The following is a 15,364-nucleotide window of genomic DNA, read 5'->3' as shown; positions in this document are numbered from 1 at the left end:
AGTGGCATAACAAAATTTGAAATGGCCCTCCTGCTAGGTGCATGGAGGGACGCTGCTCTGGATTTTATCAGGAACTCTGGGTGAAAGCTCTGTGCTGAGGGGGCCACCTGTAGCTTGCGGGCCCCCACACTACGGGGCCTGTGTTACGCCCCTGTTGTTCTTCACACACGTGGTTTAGCGGGTATTATCTTGTTGTATCTTAGCAATGTCTGTCATCCTACAAATGGCGTTCCATATTCCTCAATTCTCGTTGCTGGGTCGGGTCGTTTCCTAAATCATTCAGTAACAGAACTACAGAGATGGAGGTCGTTTGAGGATGGGCTCATCAACTGCATTTGTATCACTTCAATAAATTACTTGGAAAACCTACCTTATATCTTGTGGATTGCTTTCCTCGCTACTGAATGACCGGAACAAGGACATTAGGACGTAGGGATATAATACCTTATCCTACCAGGACAAATTAAGACGAAGCCATCTTTAACCTCATCAAAATCACTGGATTTTAATCATCAAAAATAAGTAGCCATGGTTAGCAGTTAACAGCAGCATACTCGCTTGTGTTGCCTGACCCAAAGAAACCATGCTCAGTCCGTTCGCTGACCAATCCGATGCCACAGTAGCATACCTACCAAACCGTCTTTGTAAACCTTTTGGGCCAAGTGATTGCCTGAAAATAGAAAAACAATTCCTTGTGTACTGCAGTAAATGTGGCACCCATCTTGGAAAATATTACAACTTTCATTCTGAAATGAACAAGAACCTTCCCTTAAATGTTTAAAGTATAGACATAGGAGATAGAAAAATTATTAATGTTATAAACCTGTGAGTCCATGCTGTGTTTTGGTAATAAATATTAAAACTATTGCTTCCCCTTTCCATCAAACTACTAAAACGGTCACTGCGAAACGTTGTCAGCTATTGTTTTGATCCTCAATGAAATAGAGCGACCACTGTTAAAGGAGGTTTCCAAGTCAGATCTTTGCTTGATTTATTTGCCTAAAACCACTATCAAGCTGTATTTTCCTATTTGCGAAGTGAAGATCCTTTTTATGTCTATGAGAGGCAACATATCTGAACAAGCATTTTCAATGCAATAGGTCTCGCATTTTCAAGCATTTAAGCTATTGCCATTGAAAATGACAATGCCTTTCATTCATGTGTTTTTAAAAGGAACACATATATAAAAAGCATTGTTGTTTTTAATGCCAAGAGCTCAAACTCTCGCAAATGCGAGACCACTGTAATGGTGGGCATACCCCTTTTTTTGGACTCTGCTCTCATATTCAGATTATCATGAGCAGCGCCTAAACAAAGGGGTGTGGCCACCATTGTCATGAAACCGCATTTTGTGCTTCCACCCAAAGTTAGAAAAAAAAGTAATTTCAAACGTTTTGTAGCACGGCCACTAAAGTGAAAGCGGCTGATAATTAAATAGGCCCAGCAGCTAAAGTTAATGAGGACCGCACAGTATATTAAATAAGTTCGGTCGCTATAAAGTGGACTACGCTGTAATTTCAATAAAATATATTACAATTTAAAACAAAGCAGGCGGGTGCTGCAATGTCGTGGGTGGAATAGGGGAAGAGCATTAAAGAAAATAGTTCTCACCAACTTATAAAGCTACCTTATGGAGTAACACCTAAAGTAAAAGGGCCACTTCTCATGGAAGGTTACAAGTGAAGACAAGGCGGTACTAAAGAGGGACTAACAAGCTTATGTACGAATTGGAAGCAAGAATTTACAAAGGGCAATGACATAAGATTGACAAATATGGGTTGAGTGGGTGGGCTTCAAGAGCATACTCCAATACAGCATGCCTCGCAGAGCATGCACGCTGCCCTTAGGCTCGACCTAAAACCCCACCTTGCTTTGACAGCGGAAACTGATTAGCCATGTCGCTGTTGTGGCTATGTCTGCGTCAGGCTAAACGTCACCGCCTCATGCTATCGAATGGCGAAAGCCGACAGAAGTACAAGAGTGATTTGGATTTCTAAACACAATTCAAGCATGGTGTTTAGCCTGGCCCTAGCATGGCCACTGCAGCACCAACATGAGATGTGTACTGCCAAGTACAAACTGTCAATAATCAGTGTTGCCAGTTTGTGCTAGATCACGCACAATTGGGCTATATTTTTCCCGGTTGTGCAGTAACATTTTGGTTTGTGCGGGTTGCTAAATCTTGGGCTACAAACTGTCAATAATCAGTGTTGCCAGATTCGACTAGATCACGCACAATTGGGCTATATTTTTCCCGGTGTGCGGGGTTAACAGTGCAATCTAAAGTATATTTGCTTTTTATTCACCACATCCAACACCCCACCATTGGACTACTCTTCGCATACATACTATTCGAGCCTGATGAAGTTAATTTCTCATTGAACGAAATGCGTTGGCTGGAGCCTTCTTATGATTACATTTGAATAAAAGAATTTACAAAAAGGAACTTTTGTCCGTTTACATCATTTGGAGTAAGTTCATACAGTGGTGTAACTCTGCATAATCGTTCATCTTGTAAATAAATATTAGGTTGTTACATTTCCAATTTTGTTTGTCAAAATTGCTTAAATTACACCAGATCTGCTGGCTTATAATTGGGGAAAAGATAGATTTATTTGCACAATTAGTTAAAATCATTGCAATTCATACAAAAAAGAACATAAAAAACACTTTCTGCTCTCAATTTAAAAGACAGAGGAACGAAAATTCATATCGGACACAGCAAAGGTTTATGGGTGGTATCTGCTGGTAGAATTGAATTAATCTTGGTCATAAATTTTATGAAAAGGGCGGCCACTTGTGCTGAGTCCCCCTTCATACACTCCTCTAAGGCTTCTTTGCATGTCCGCACATTCCGAATTCTCCAGATGGGGCCCAACCAATAAGTTCGAAGGTGGAGTAAAGTTCTACAGATGCACAAAACGTGTGTTAGATTTTCTTCCCCGTTGTTGCAAAAGCAGCACTGGAGGACATATCTGCCTTGTACCTCCATCCATAATTGTACACCATCAGGGGGATTAGCCCAAATCATAATCTCATTAACTGGTGTTTCACTGATAGCTTCATGGAGGATGACAGGTAGTGGCCGGAGGGAGCCGCTAGCGGAAAGTGCCCGAACTTTGATGCGGCCGGCTGAGGCGAGGGGCTCTTCCTAGAGAATCGCCGGAGCCCGAGGAGAAGTTAGCGAGGCCCGCTGCATCGCCGACGGGAGAAGCCCCGTGAAGAAGGCGGCCGGCCGTGGGAATCGAGGCCCTGGTCGCGGGCCTGCACGGCGCTATCAAAGACGCCCAAGTAAGTGTGGTGTTCGGAGGCACCCCTCCATCTACAGCCCCCACTTTAAACTCACCTGAAGGGGCTTCCGCCCCCGGCCCTGTGCTGCACCGAGAGCTGTGGACTCGTGGGGGTGGCCGTTGTGCCGGAGCGCGTACTGCCAAAATTAAGGCCCCGGCTTGGGCCTGGCTGGAAAGATCGAGGCGCCCACACGGAGGCCAGGGCTGACTGCATCCTGGCCTCGGAACCCCATATAACTCACGGCCCCCAAAGCAAAGACGCGCCAACCCGGGAAGCGGTTATCAACAGGAGAAACCCGAAACTGGGGCAAGGCCCGGCACCGGGGGTGTGCTGAAATCGAGGTCCAGGCTTTGGGGCCTACCGCGGCGCGCCTGCCGGCGGTGGGGGACCTGGCCGAGCCACACGACCAGCCCTAGGGGTGAGGGAGGGGGACCATTGCTACGAGATACCGGCGCCCCCCTCCGACGAGATCGGATTTGGCGCAGGAGCGCTCCCCCACCGCAAACCGCACCCACCATCGGGGAGACAGCCATACTGGGACAAGGCTGTCTGGACTAGCGGAACTCTGAGCCAAGCTATCGGTGGGAACAAATGTGTGAGTCAGACAGCTCGCACAAAAGCCACCACAGCTCACGCGGGGAACCCCCTCTGGAGTAATTCACCCCCACATCGGGACCGCAGGAACCCTACCTAACTACCGCACCTGCCCCATTGCAAAGGACCTAGGCCTACTCTCCGGACCGGAAGACAAAGGGGGCCCAGGACAGACTAGAACGCTAGAACACACCCGGTGACTTGCGCATAGCGAGGTTACAGACACCAGCGCGGACCCACGAGCCTGACGAACCAACCCCCGCGACACAAACGACATGGCTACCGGGGGACGCAAAAACTCACGCAACATCGTGGACATGCTCCACAAAAACGCTCCAAAACGGGAGAAGACCCAAGGGACACCGCCTCCGAAAGCACCGGTTAGCCCCCAAGCCCAAGACGACGAGTCTGCCCCCATCACAAAAGCATTCCTTGCCTCCCTTTTCAACACCCTGAGGGATGACTTCCAGGCCCTGAAGCAGGAATTGGCAGGGGAGCAGCGGGAACTCCGCCGGGATTTGGACGGCCTGGGGGAGCGTGTGGCAGCAGTGGAGGAAGCAGACCAGACCCGCAGCACGGAGGTGGAACAACTCCGACAAGAGATCATCCGTCTCCAGGAACAACAGGTGGACCTACAGGCGCACTCCGAGGATCTGGAGAATCGCTCTTGGAGGAACAACATACGGGTCCGGGGAGTCCCGTCAAAATCAGAGGGGAACAGCGTGGTCACCTACCTTCAGGAGCTGTTTCGAGAGATCCTTGGGGAGTCGGGTGAGTTCGACATTCGTATCGACCGAGCACACAGAGTCGGAATGGCACGGCGGGCACCGGCCCCCCCACGGACATACTGGCCTTCCTCCCTGACTTCACGCTGAAAGAGCGCATTTTGAGGGAGGCTCGAGCGAAGCACCCAATCCAATTTTGAGGGGATGATGTGGCCCTTTTCCAGGACCTCTCGGCCATAACCCTGCAGAAACGTAAAGCCTTTAGAATTGCCACTGACTTTCTAAGAGACAACGGAGTACCACACGCCTGGGGCCATCCATTCCGCCTCATCTTCAAGTGGAAAGGGTCTCTGCGTCAACTTAGATCTCTCCAAGACACCTGTGAGTTGCTGGGCATTGACACGCCAGAAGGACGCGGTTCGAGAGAAGCCTCACCTGGTCGGCCACGGGATGGACCCACTCGAGGCGTCGGAGGAGGGTGGCAGACCATACGATGACGGCGATCGCCCAGGTCTCTCCCGAGGCCTGACCCCACCACAGCTGCTCAGGAACGAGAGGCGGCGATACAGGAGGTGGCAGACAACACAGTGACCAAACTGTAAGAGGTTGATAATGGGGAATGTGCTTCCTTCACCATAGCTATACACACGGGGGGATGGGCGGGGGGGCCGCTGAGTCAGCCGCCACCACGTTACCCACTACATTGACTCTCTCCGGACCTGAACACTGTTTGGATAGGCCCGAGACTATGAGTAGCAGTTCTCTGCGGGGCTGTTCGATGGGGGTTGGGGCGGGATGGAGGTTGGGGGGGAATGGTTGAAGTTGGGATAGGGGGTTGGGGGAATCGTTCGGGGATGGGTCTGAGGGTGGGACCCAGTGTGCCAGGGAACCTCGGGGGCTACCTCGCCCTTCGTTCCGTCATTGGCTCCCTCCGGGAAAATGGAGTCACACAGCTCGAGGTCTCCGAGCACTCCCATGATGGAGTCTACTCTGAAGGTACTAACTCTTAATGTTAAAGACCTGAACAATCCGATAAAGCGGAGGGCTGTGATCTCTCACTTGGAGAATTCCGGTGCCGACATATGCCTACTGCAAGAAACCCATCTCTTAATCAAAGATTGGCATAGGATGCGCTTGCGCGCTTTCCCTCACCAGTTCTTCTCCTCACTTCCGACAAAGAAGGCAGGGGTTGCCATTTTGGTCTCCAGGGGCTTCCGCGGCTGTGTGGGGGACAAGGTGAGGGAGATTAAAGGCAGATTGCTAGCACACACTTTCCTCATGGGGGGCCCAGCGCTTTACTATTTCCTCACTTTATGCCCCAAATTCTGGTCAAGAATCCTTTTTGAAACAAGCTGCTTTCAAATCCTTTCAATCCCTTAACTCACCTCTGCTAATCCGGGGGGGCCTCAACTTAGTGATGGACTCAAACATGGACAGGTCAGGCCATCGGTACGGGGACACGGGAGCTGTAACAGCCGCTGGTAAAGATTGGCTACGCGACAAAGGTCTTGTGGACCTGTGGAGTTCCTCCCACCCCACCGCATCACACTTCACGTTCTACTCTCACGTCCACCACACTTATGCCAGGCTAGACCACTTCTTGGGCTCCTCTGAACTGCTCCCCACCCTTAAAGACATAGCCATTACCCCTGCGGCGTTATCTGACCATGACGCGGTGGAACTAACAATACAGGTCCCCAGGTCCACCCGCCCTCCTGGTACCTGGCGGCTGCAAGAGACCCTACTTCAACGACCGGACGTTACCAAACAACTACACGCTCGCCTCACTGACTATATGGCCACTAACGACATTCCCGGGACCCCAGTGACTGCCCTGTGGGGGCCTTGAAGGCGGTCGCACGAGGCTAGCTCATTGCCATTGCAGCAGCAGAGGCCATGGACCGCAAAGAGAAAAGAGCCGACCTCACAGCTCGGGTCTCTAAACTCGAAAGGGCTCACAGTCGCACCGGCGCTCCGCTGGTTTGGAAACAATTGAAGACTGCCAGGGCCCAACTGGCCAGCTTAGATACCGACCGTGCGGAATTCGCAGCTCTGCGCCTCCGTCATTCCTACTACGTTGGGGGGAATAAAACAGGCCGTCTGCTTGCTAGTGCCCAGAGAGCGAAGGCTCAACGCACCCGGATCACTAGCCTAACAGACGACTCCGGTCAGGACATCTCAGGCGAGACCCAGATTGCGGAGGCGTTCAGGACGTTCTATGCTAAATTATACAAAGCGGACTCGATCTCGTCGGAGGATGTCAGTACCTATCTAGAATCTGCAAATGTAACAGAGCTGTCTCAGGACAATGTGGACTCCTTGAACGCCCCTATCCGCCTGGACGAAGTCCTGGCTGCTATCTCCCATCTCCGCCCTCTTAAATCACCGGGGCCAGACGGATTCTCATCCGGATTTTATAAAACTTTCAGCCAGTTGTTGGCCCCGGTCCTTACCCGGCTCTTCAACTCCTTCGAGGGACCGAGCTCTATTCCTCCAGATATGCTGGCGGCCGACATCATTGTGCTACCTAAACCAGGCAAAAAGCCTACACTTGCCCCGCGTTCCGCCCCATATCCCTACTCAACCTGGACTTAAAGATCTTTACAGGGATTTTAGCTGCACGCCTAGGTCCGTGCCTGCCCGGAATTCTGGAGCCAGATCAGTCCGGCTTCGTCCCAAATCGCCAATTCAGCGACAATACTAAACGTATACTACACTTGATTGATAAGGCCCACTTCCAGAATCCGGACTCAGCGTTACTTGCTATTGACGCTGAGAAAGCATTCGACCGAGTGGACTGGCTCTATCTCCAGCAAGTCCTGCGTCGCTTCCAGGTGGGAGATTGCTTCAGAGCCTGGATCGCCAGCTGCTTGTACTGCCCCCAGGCCCGTGTCCGCATGGGCGGTCTGTGCTTTGATCCTTTTGAGATTCAGAGAGGCACGAGGCAGGGGTGCCCCCTTTCGCCCCTCCTGTTCGCCCTCTATGTAGAACCTCTAGCGCAAAAGATCCGCGACAATCCCAGCATCCGCGGGATGTCCTTTGGTCGGGAGCCCCATGCGATAGGTCTCTATGCAGACGACATCATCGCCGCCCTGGATAGCCCGGACCGCTCCATCCCCGCCTTTCTAGCGGAACTGGAAGACTTTGGGGCCGTCTCTGGCTTCAAAATAAACAAAGGGAAATCACTCATACTACCCTTGGGCAAGAATGCCCAAAAGCACATCACCCCGCCTGCCTACAGCGGAGGAATCCCATCGGCAGCACAGCTTCCTTACCTAGGCGTCACGCTTACTGCTTCCACAGCCTCCACGCTGACTCTCAACTATACGGCCCTGTCCTCTCGGATCCGATCCGACCTTGCACGTTGGGCCAAACTGCCACTCTCCCTACTGGGCCGTGTCGCTGTGATCAAGATGACAGCCTTGCCTAAGATTCTGTATTTTTTCCAGACTCTCCCGGTGTTCCCCCCTGCGGGCACCATCGAGGCCCTCCAAGCCGCCATCCATCATTTCATCTGGGGGGTAAACAAGCGCGCCTACACAAAAACCTGGCCTACCGGAGTCCGGACGAAGGAGGACTGGGCGTCCCCAATCTTCTGCAATATTTCCAGGCTGAGCAACTCCGATTTCTGGTGGAGTAGTTCAGGCCGGAATCAGAGAAGCGCTGGTTATTCCAGGATAGGGCGATGGCAGGCACCTCCCTTTGGAAGGTCCCTTTCCTTCTCAGACAGAACCGACCACGCTATCTCCTAAAGTCTCCTATCACTCGCACTGTCATGCAGGTCTGGAACGCGGTCGCGGTCAAAAGGGGACTTACCACCTTCCCCTCTCCTCTAACGCCTGTCCTGGACAACCCAGAGTTCCAGCCGGGCAGCGCCCCGGGGGCCTTCCCACAATGGCGAGGCATCAGCAGCTTCTCCACAGGTCACCTCTTCGACCTGCAGGGTTTCCTTTCCATTAAAGACATTACTCAAGGCTACGACGTTGTTTCTCCTCATCTATTTCAATACTTCTAGCTTCGACATTGGCTCACCCACCCCGACGTTGCACCCCTGGATGGCAGGCCCATGACTAGCTTCGAGAAGTGGCTGGTGACGAAAGACTCAGACAAGCACCTCATAACAGACCTTTACAAAATGCTTACCCCCACTCCCCCACCGGGTAAGTCAGCAGGCCAAAAGAGGTGGGAGGCAGAGCTCGGAAGGGCCTTATCACCCCAGGAATGGCGGTCAGTCTATTACAGAGCTGCTCACAGCACCCACAACGCCGCATCCAGGGAAGCGGCGACGAAGCTGGCCATATACTGGCATCTCACACCGGTCCGGCTCAATAAGGGTAACCCTACACGTGGCGCGCTCTGTTGGAGGGGCTGTGGGGAACTAGGCACCCTGACTCACCTCCTCTGGGACTGCCGTGAAGTCCAGGACTACTGGAGGGCTGTCTTGGATTGACTCCACATTCGACACCGAAATTCCCAGATTTCCGGCGTATGCCCTCCTGGGCCTACCCAATGCACTCACCTTCCCACTAAAATCTCAGAGGGGTCGCCAGATGGGGATTGCCAAGCAGGCCGCAACCCAACAAGTCCTGTCTCCGTGGGGCTCCACCACCAGACCCACTCACACGGGTTGGCTACATAAAATATGGTTCACCCTGGGCATGGAGCGCATTCACGCCACGCTCACACATTCCACAGCCACTTATCAGATAATGTGGCTCCTGCTGCTCTCCCTTCTGTCTAAGGAATTCAATGAGATCACATGTCCCAAGTACCTGTGCATTTTACGACTCACAGAGACTACAAATGACTCCGCAAACTCAGCTGAATGATGGCACCGACCAACACACGAATACGACTCTGCTTGTCCCGTATGTTCGGCACACTGGGTGGGGTGGGAGCGGGGTGGGAGATTGGGGAGGCGGGAGGGGGCCACAGTTGGGGTTCTCCCTTCTTATGATTTCATTGCCATACCGGAAGGAGCGTTCTAACTCCCAGCAATACATTATTGTCTCAACCGAATGCAAATAGCCATACATGTGATTATTGTACATTGCATATCTCACTACCTGAGTGCCTTGCATGCCTGCTACGCATTTCTTGCAATGTTTTGTATACTGATGCTCATGAAACCAACAAAATAGACTTGAAATTCTAAAATTATGCACATAATGTCCGGCTGGATTGGGAGCACTAAAACTGTCCATGGATGTAACGTAGGTTTGTAATTAAAGGTTTCCTCGAACAAATTTTTCGTTCAGACGACATGTGCACTGTCTAGGATAAAGTCAGCAGGCATCACTTTATCTTCTTGTCTGGATTTTAGAAGTTGCTTAATAACCTTTAATGCGGATTCCTGTGAGATGTTCGGGTATAACGATTCCACATCTGCGTTAAGTAGGGGTTCCTCCTTCGGTTCAAGAGACATGTCTTTTATTTTGTTAAAATGTCCTCCGCTGGTTTGGGGGGCGGAGGGGTTGGGTGCTCTGTTTATTTTCTTGTTCCTCCTTTCATAAAAGTGGTATCCTCGCAGCTGCCTGAAACTTCTTTTTGTGTGGTCGCCCTCCGGGCTGTAGACCCGTACGCTGTGTACTAACCCTGATGTTACGCTCTGTCAGCAATTGGATGTAGGCAGCTGAGCTGTGTATGACGATGCTTTACCACGCAATAAAACCAATTTAAATTTAAAATGTATTCCAGGAAGTGCTGGGGTTATTTAACAGTGTCCATATGCAACTCTTTAGGGTGGAGGCGTGGGCCATTTTGATTTTTGCACAGTAGGCAATGAATCTTGCTTTAGTGATCCAATGTTGGGAGAACAAGCGGAACTCCAAGCGGATTTGGGCATGAGAGGTCGAGGTGAAACACTCTACGGAAGCAGGCTGATTGCATTCTGTCCAGCCAAGTGAACATTTTATCTTTAAAAGTAGTGGCGCCGAAGGCTATTGTGAATAGTAATTTGCCATCTATCACTCCAGTTAACGGGATGTAGTCAGGAGAATGGAGAGCTTTCTTGGTTCGTAGGAAGGCTCCCTCCAGGCTGCAGGCCACTCTTTGCATTGCCGCGATTTGCAGACCCGAGCTCCCTCTGTGGTCTATCCAGACTCCAAGATATTTATAAAAGGTGACTACCTCTATAGATTTCCCAGCGATGTACCAGGGGCGCTGTCTCGTTCGGCTTCTCGAGACTATCATCACCTTGGTTTTAGAGATATTAATCTTCAGTGCATTAGTTTCACAATATGTTGCCAAGGAATCAAAATGTCGTTGAATGCCCACCTGGTTTGATCAAGGAGAATCGTATCATCTGCATATTGCATTGACTGGATTTCAACAGATGTGCTTCTTTTTGAGAAAGCATTAGAGCGGGCCGCCACTCTGGTAGATCTGCGAGGTACAAATTAAAAAGTAAAGGGGCCAAAATACATCCCTGCTTTAGACCTTTGTTGGTCATGATTTTGTTGGTTGTAGCCCAACCAGCAGAGACTTTTATTTTGACCCAAGTATCAGAGTACAGGGCGATGAGTGTGTTCAGTAGAGTAGGTGGAATGCCATATTTGAGCAATTTCTCCCAGAGCCTGGGGTGGGCAACGTTGTCAAATGCCTTTGGAAATCGATAAATTCCTAGAACAGCAATTTTCCTTTTGTTGCAAGTGTAACTTTGATCATATGGTCTAAGCAAACCAGATTGTCCTCAATGTAGCAGCCCTTTTGAAAGCCAGTTTGCGTGAATGGTATTAATTTACGGTCTTCTGCCCAGCTGGTCAGTTCTTGTAATAAGACGCTTGCATAGGCCTTCCCATCAACATCGAGGAGTGCAATCATCCGGTAGTTATCAGGATTAGATTGCTGACCTTTTTTGCGGATAGGGATGAGGAGAGAACCTCGCCAAGAATCAGGAATGGGACCACCCATTCTGCATATCTCGAATAGGGGGGCCAAGAGCGATGCCCACTTGTGAGTCGAGGCTTTGTATATCTTTGTTGGTAATCCTGGACGCATTCGTTTTATGATGAGGGCAACTTGACTTGAAGTAATCTTGGTTATTGGTGACATTCCAGGGAGGGGAGTGGGAGAGATAGAGCTATGATAGTTACACCAATTATATTTGCCAAGTTCAATGTACAGTGATTCAATGTGGGCCTCCCATTCAGTATGGGTGACATTTTTTACAGTGGATGGTTGGCCTGGTCTAGCAGCCTTGTTTACCCAGTTCCAAAATTTCTTTTGATCTTTTGATTTTATGATTTCATGGGCAACTGTCCAGCGCTGTTCTTCTTTTATCCTTTTCTCATTGAACCTTAATTTCCTATACTCTTTGCGGGTTGTCAAAATCTTCTCTCGTAAAGATTTGTAATCTAAGCTGGTATGTGTGCTTTTACGCAATAAAGTATTTAATTTATGTTTAATACTCCGCATGGTGTGCTTGAGGTCGCTGAGGTGGGGTATAGATGGAGGATAATTGTTTGAGTTTTTAACACTCTTTACAGATAGATTTTTTTTAAGGTCCTCCATTATCTGTTCCCACAGTGGTGGCATCAGCTCGCTGCTAGACTCTTGATTCAACTTTTCCCAAAAATTGACCACCTTTTCTTCAATTGCCTCGTGTTGGTCCAGTGTAATTTTCGAATTGGCTCCAATGTTGAATCTTTCCCAATCAGGTAGGTTTTTGGCCGGGAACTCTGATTGGATAGAACTTTGCATGTTAAAATGGCACGATCACTTTCCAATGAGGGGGTTACCACAAATTCCTGGACAAATTGGAAGTGGGCGACCGAGATCCATATGTAGTCCACGGTAGCCATTCTAAAGAGAGATACATGGGCGTAAGCAGCAGGCGAGTCTGTCTCCAGTCTACCGTTCAGGATACGGAGCCCTAGTTGGTTTAAGCTTGCGGCCACCTGTGTCCCTTGATTATCCTTCCGTTGGTACTCGCATTTTATATCTGGGATTGCCCACATTTGGTTGCCCAGTGAGGTTAGAAGGGAGGGGTCTAAGCTTTTCTCCATTAGGTTGGCATTAAAGTCTGCCATTATTAGCCACATATCATTCGGGAAGTGATCAAAGTTATCTCTCGCTTGGTTTTAAAAGGATGTAGATAAATACAACCAAGGATAATAGTATGTTGTTTTGTGTTATTTTTTCCAACAGTTGTGACTCAATATTAATGAAAATGTAGTCACCTTGCCCTTCATAAATCATGGAGACCTTTAGGGACAGATTGTTCTTAAGATCGATTAATAAGCCTCCTGGCCCATGACCACCTACTTGAGATGCAATTGCACGGGATTCATAAATGGTGTAGTCCTCCCAGGTGGTACATTGCAAGGACCAGGTTTCTTGCAGGACAATATTATCATAATTTTTTAGAAAAGAGGTTGTTACTCTTTCCGCTTTTTCATTTGTTAGCCCTCGGATGTTCCAGGTGAGGTTCCGTGACAATCGTAAGCGGTGTTTTCGATTCGCACGAATATGGTCGAGTCTGGTATCTATGAACCGCAAATGACGAGTTTAGTGGGTGTACGCGTTTTCGCTGTGCTAGCCTAAACCGTTCGTTTGTTTCGTGGGTTTCTTCATCTGAACCCACGGGTTCCATCTTAGATACGGCATCCATTTTGTTTCTTGCCCTCAAGTAGCCAGCGAACGGACGCTGTCCGCTTCACGACCCTGGGATTCCCAAGCTCTTGCAGAAGACACGTGTTCCTTTGAGGGTGTCTTTATGATGAGGGGGATGATACTGTAAGGCAGATGGCCCTGCTCGAGGCTCATCTTGCCGTGCCGGTCTATTGTCTCAGTTGTGCATTTCATTAGGCTCGTCCTTTGATTCCTGCAACTCGTGTTTCCCGATACCACCCCTTTTACACCCTCTTCGATCTGTTCACTGTCTTCGTCTTCCTCTGCACCTGTTTCTGTCTCTCCCTTGATTCGTTTACTGCCGAATGGAATGTACTAATGGTGGGAAGATGTACTTTTACATTTGGGAACTGCCAAATGCTACTGTACTTATGTTCCGGGCCCTGAATACATGAAAGCGAACCCCTTACGATCTTTACGACGGGAACCAGGTTGTAATCCTTTGTGCTCTATGTTATCCTATGCTCAAAAACTGTATAAGAAGAGCGATCCACAGATACAATTCGAATCAGACTCCGCGAACTTACATGCTGTGTACTTCACGTGACTTCTGTGTTCCCTGCAGTAAATAAACCTCGAATCTTTGACGCCGAAGGAAGTGTCCTGTGTCTCTGTCATTTGTACGCCGGAACAGGTAACCCACGAAGGTTTCAGGTGTTATCCCTGGCACCGCTGGGTCTTAAAATAACCCAGTCCTTCAGTTGGCGCCCAACGTAGGGCTGCATCAGTGGTACCGGTCCAAAGCCCGACGATCGTGAGGAACTTCGTGTGAAATCTCCGAGGGAAGGTGCACCCCGCTTCATCGATCCTGTTGTCGAAACAAGTGACCCGACGACTTTTCCCGCGAAGATTCCCGCCTCCTGACGGCTGCGACGGACTGCTGCCCTGACTGTAGACCTGTTTTGGCACCTGGCGTAGACCTTGGTACAGCGAGACGATAGACGGGCCTTCCTGGTGACGCCATCGATCTTTGAGTTAAGTATTTGTGGGTCGCTCCCAGAGTCCTTTGTTGTTGTGGGTGCTTAGTTGTTGCATGGTTCCATTGCATTTGTGGTTCTTAGTGTTTTGTTCTTAGTTGTACTATTTGACGTCTGCAGTCGCCAAAAACCGAGGGTTTTTGCTCTTTTCCACTGGGATATAGTGTAATCCCGTAACCCTTGACGTTTGTGAAACTCGGTTAGTGTGCACGATGCCTGGCCGTAGTACTTTGTTCAGTTGCTTTAAAGGTTGTGGTACGGATTCCCAGCTGGAGGACTCGTGTCCGATACATCCGGTTGGAACTCCAACTTACGAGTTATACAGTAGACATGGTTTGGGTCCGATCACATTTAATGAGTGTTGGGTTCGTTACACTAAAAAAGATGGTGTCCTTAGTTGGCCACCTCATGGTAGTTTCGAGGCCCCGATATTAGATAATCTTGAAGCTAAATTGTTCCAAAGAAAAGCAAGGCCTGCCATGTTTGATTCCTTTCGGTTGTGGCGTAAAGAAGTTACAACGGTTAGAAACGCAGAGCAGTTTCAGCGAGATAAGGAGGAAAAGGAAAAGGAAGTTTTTGATAGATTGCAGCGCATGTCAGTGGATAAGTGTTATCCCGTTTTACCGACAGGTACGGATAAGAAGGAGGAAGTAGTAGAGGACCCCTTGTTGTCCTATCTCTTGAAATCACCACCTCCGTATGCACAAGGTACCGCCGTTCCTGTGGTTCCTCCTGCTCCCGTTCCTCAACCTGTTCCCGTTCCTCAACCTGTTCCTGCTCCCTTACCTGCTCCTGTCCCTACTGCTCCCCTGCTTGTACTTCCTCATACTCCTGCTCCCGCTGCTTCTACTGTTCTGGTTACTCCGGCTGTCCCTACCGTTCCTGACACTTCTCTTGTTACCCCGTTGTCTTATTCCTCTACCCCATCTGCTCGACGTCGTACACCTTCTGTTGCTGCTAACTTCTTTAATTCTCTTGGACCGATTCTTGAGTCCGCTGGTTCTGACGGTCCCCAAAGACGAAGTCAGCTTCCTGGTGGTAGGGAACGCGACTCGCTATATAATATGGCGATGGGTTGGATTAGATACCCCCTTAGGAATCCTCCGCGTGTGGTGCTTGATACGTTTTCTCAATTTAACGAACCGA

The sequence above is a fragment of the Lissotriton vulgaris genome, chromosome 8 (assembly GCF_964263255.1).
Source record: "Lissotriton vulgaris chromosome 8, aLisVul1.2, whole genome shotgun sequence".
Classification (NCBI taxonomy): Eukaryota; Metazoa; Chordata; class Amphibia; order Caudata; family Salamandridae; genus Lissotriton; species Lissotriton vulgaris.
The sequence above is the reverse complement of the archived record's forward strand: the minus strand, read 5'-3'. Positions refer to the sequence as shown.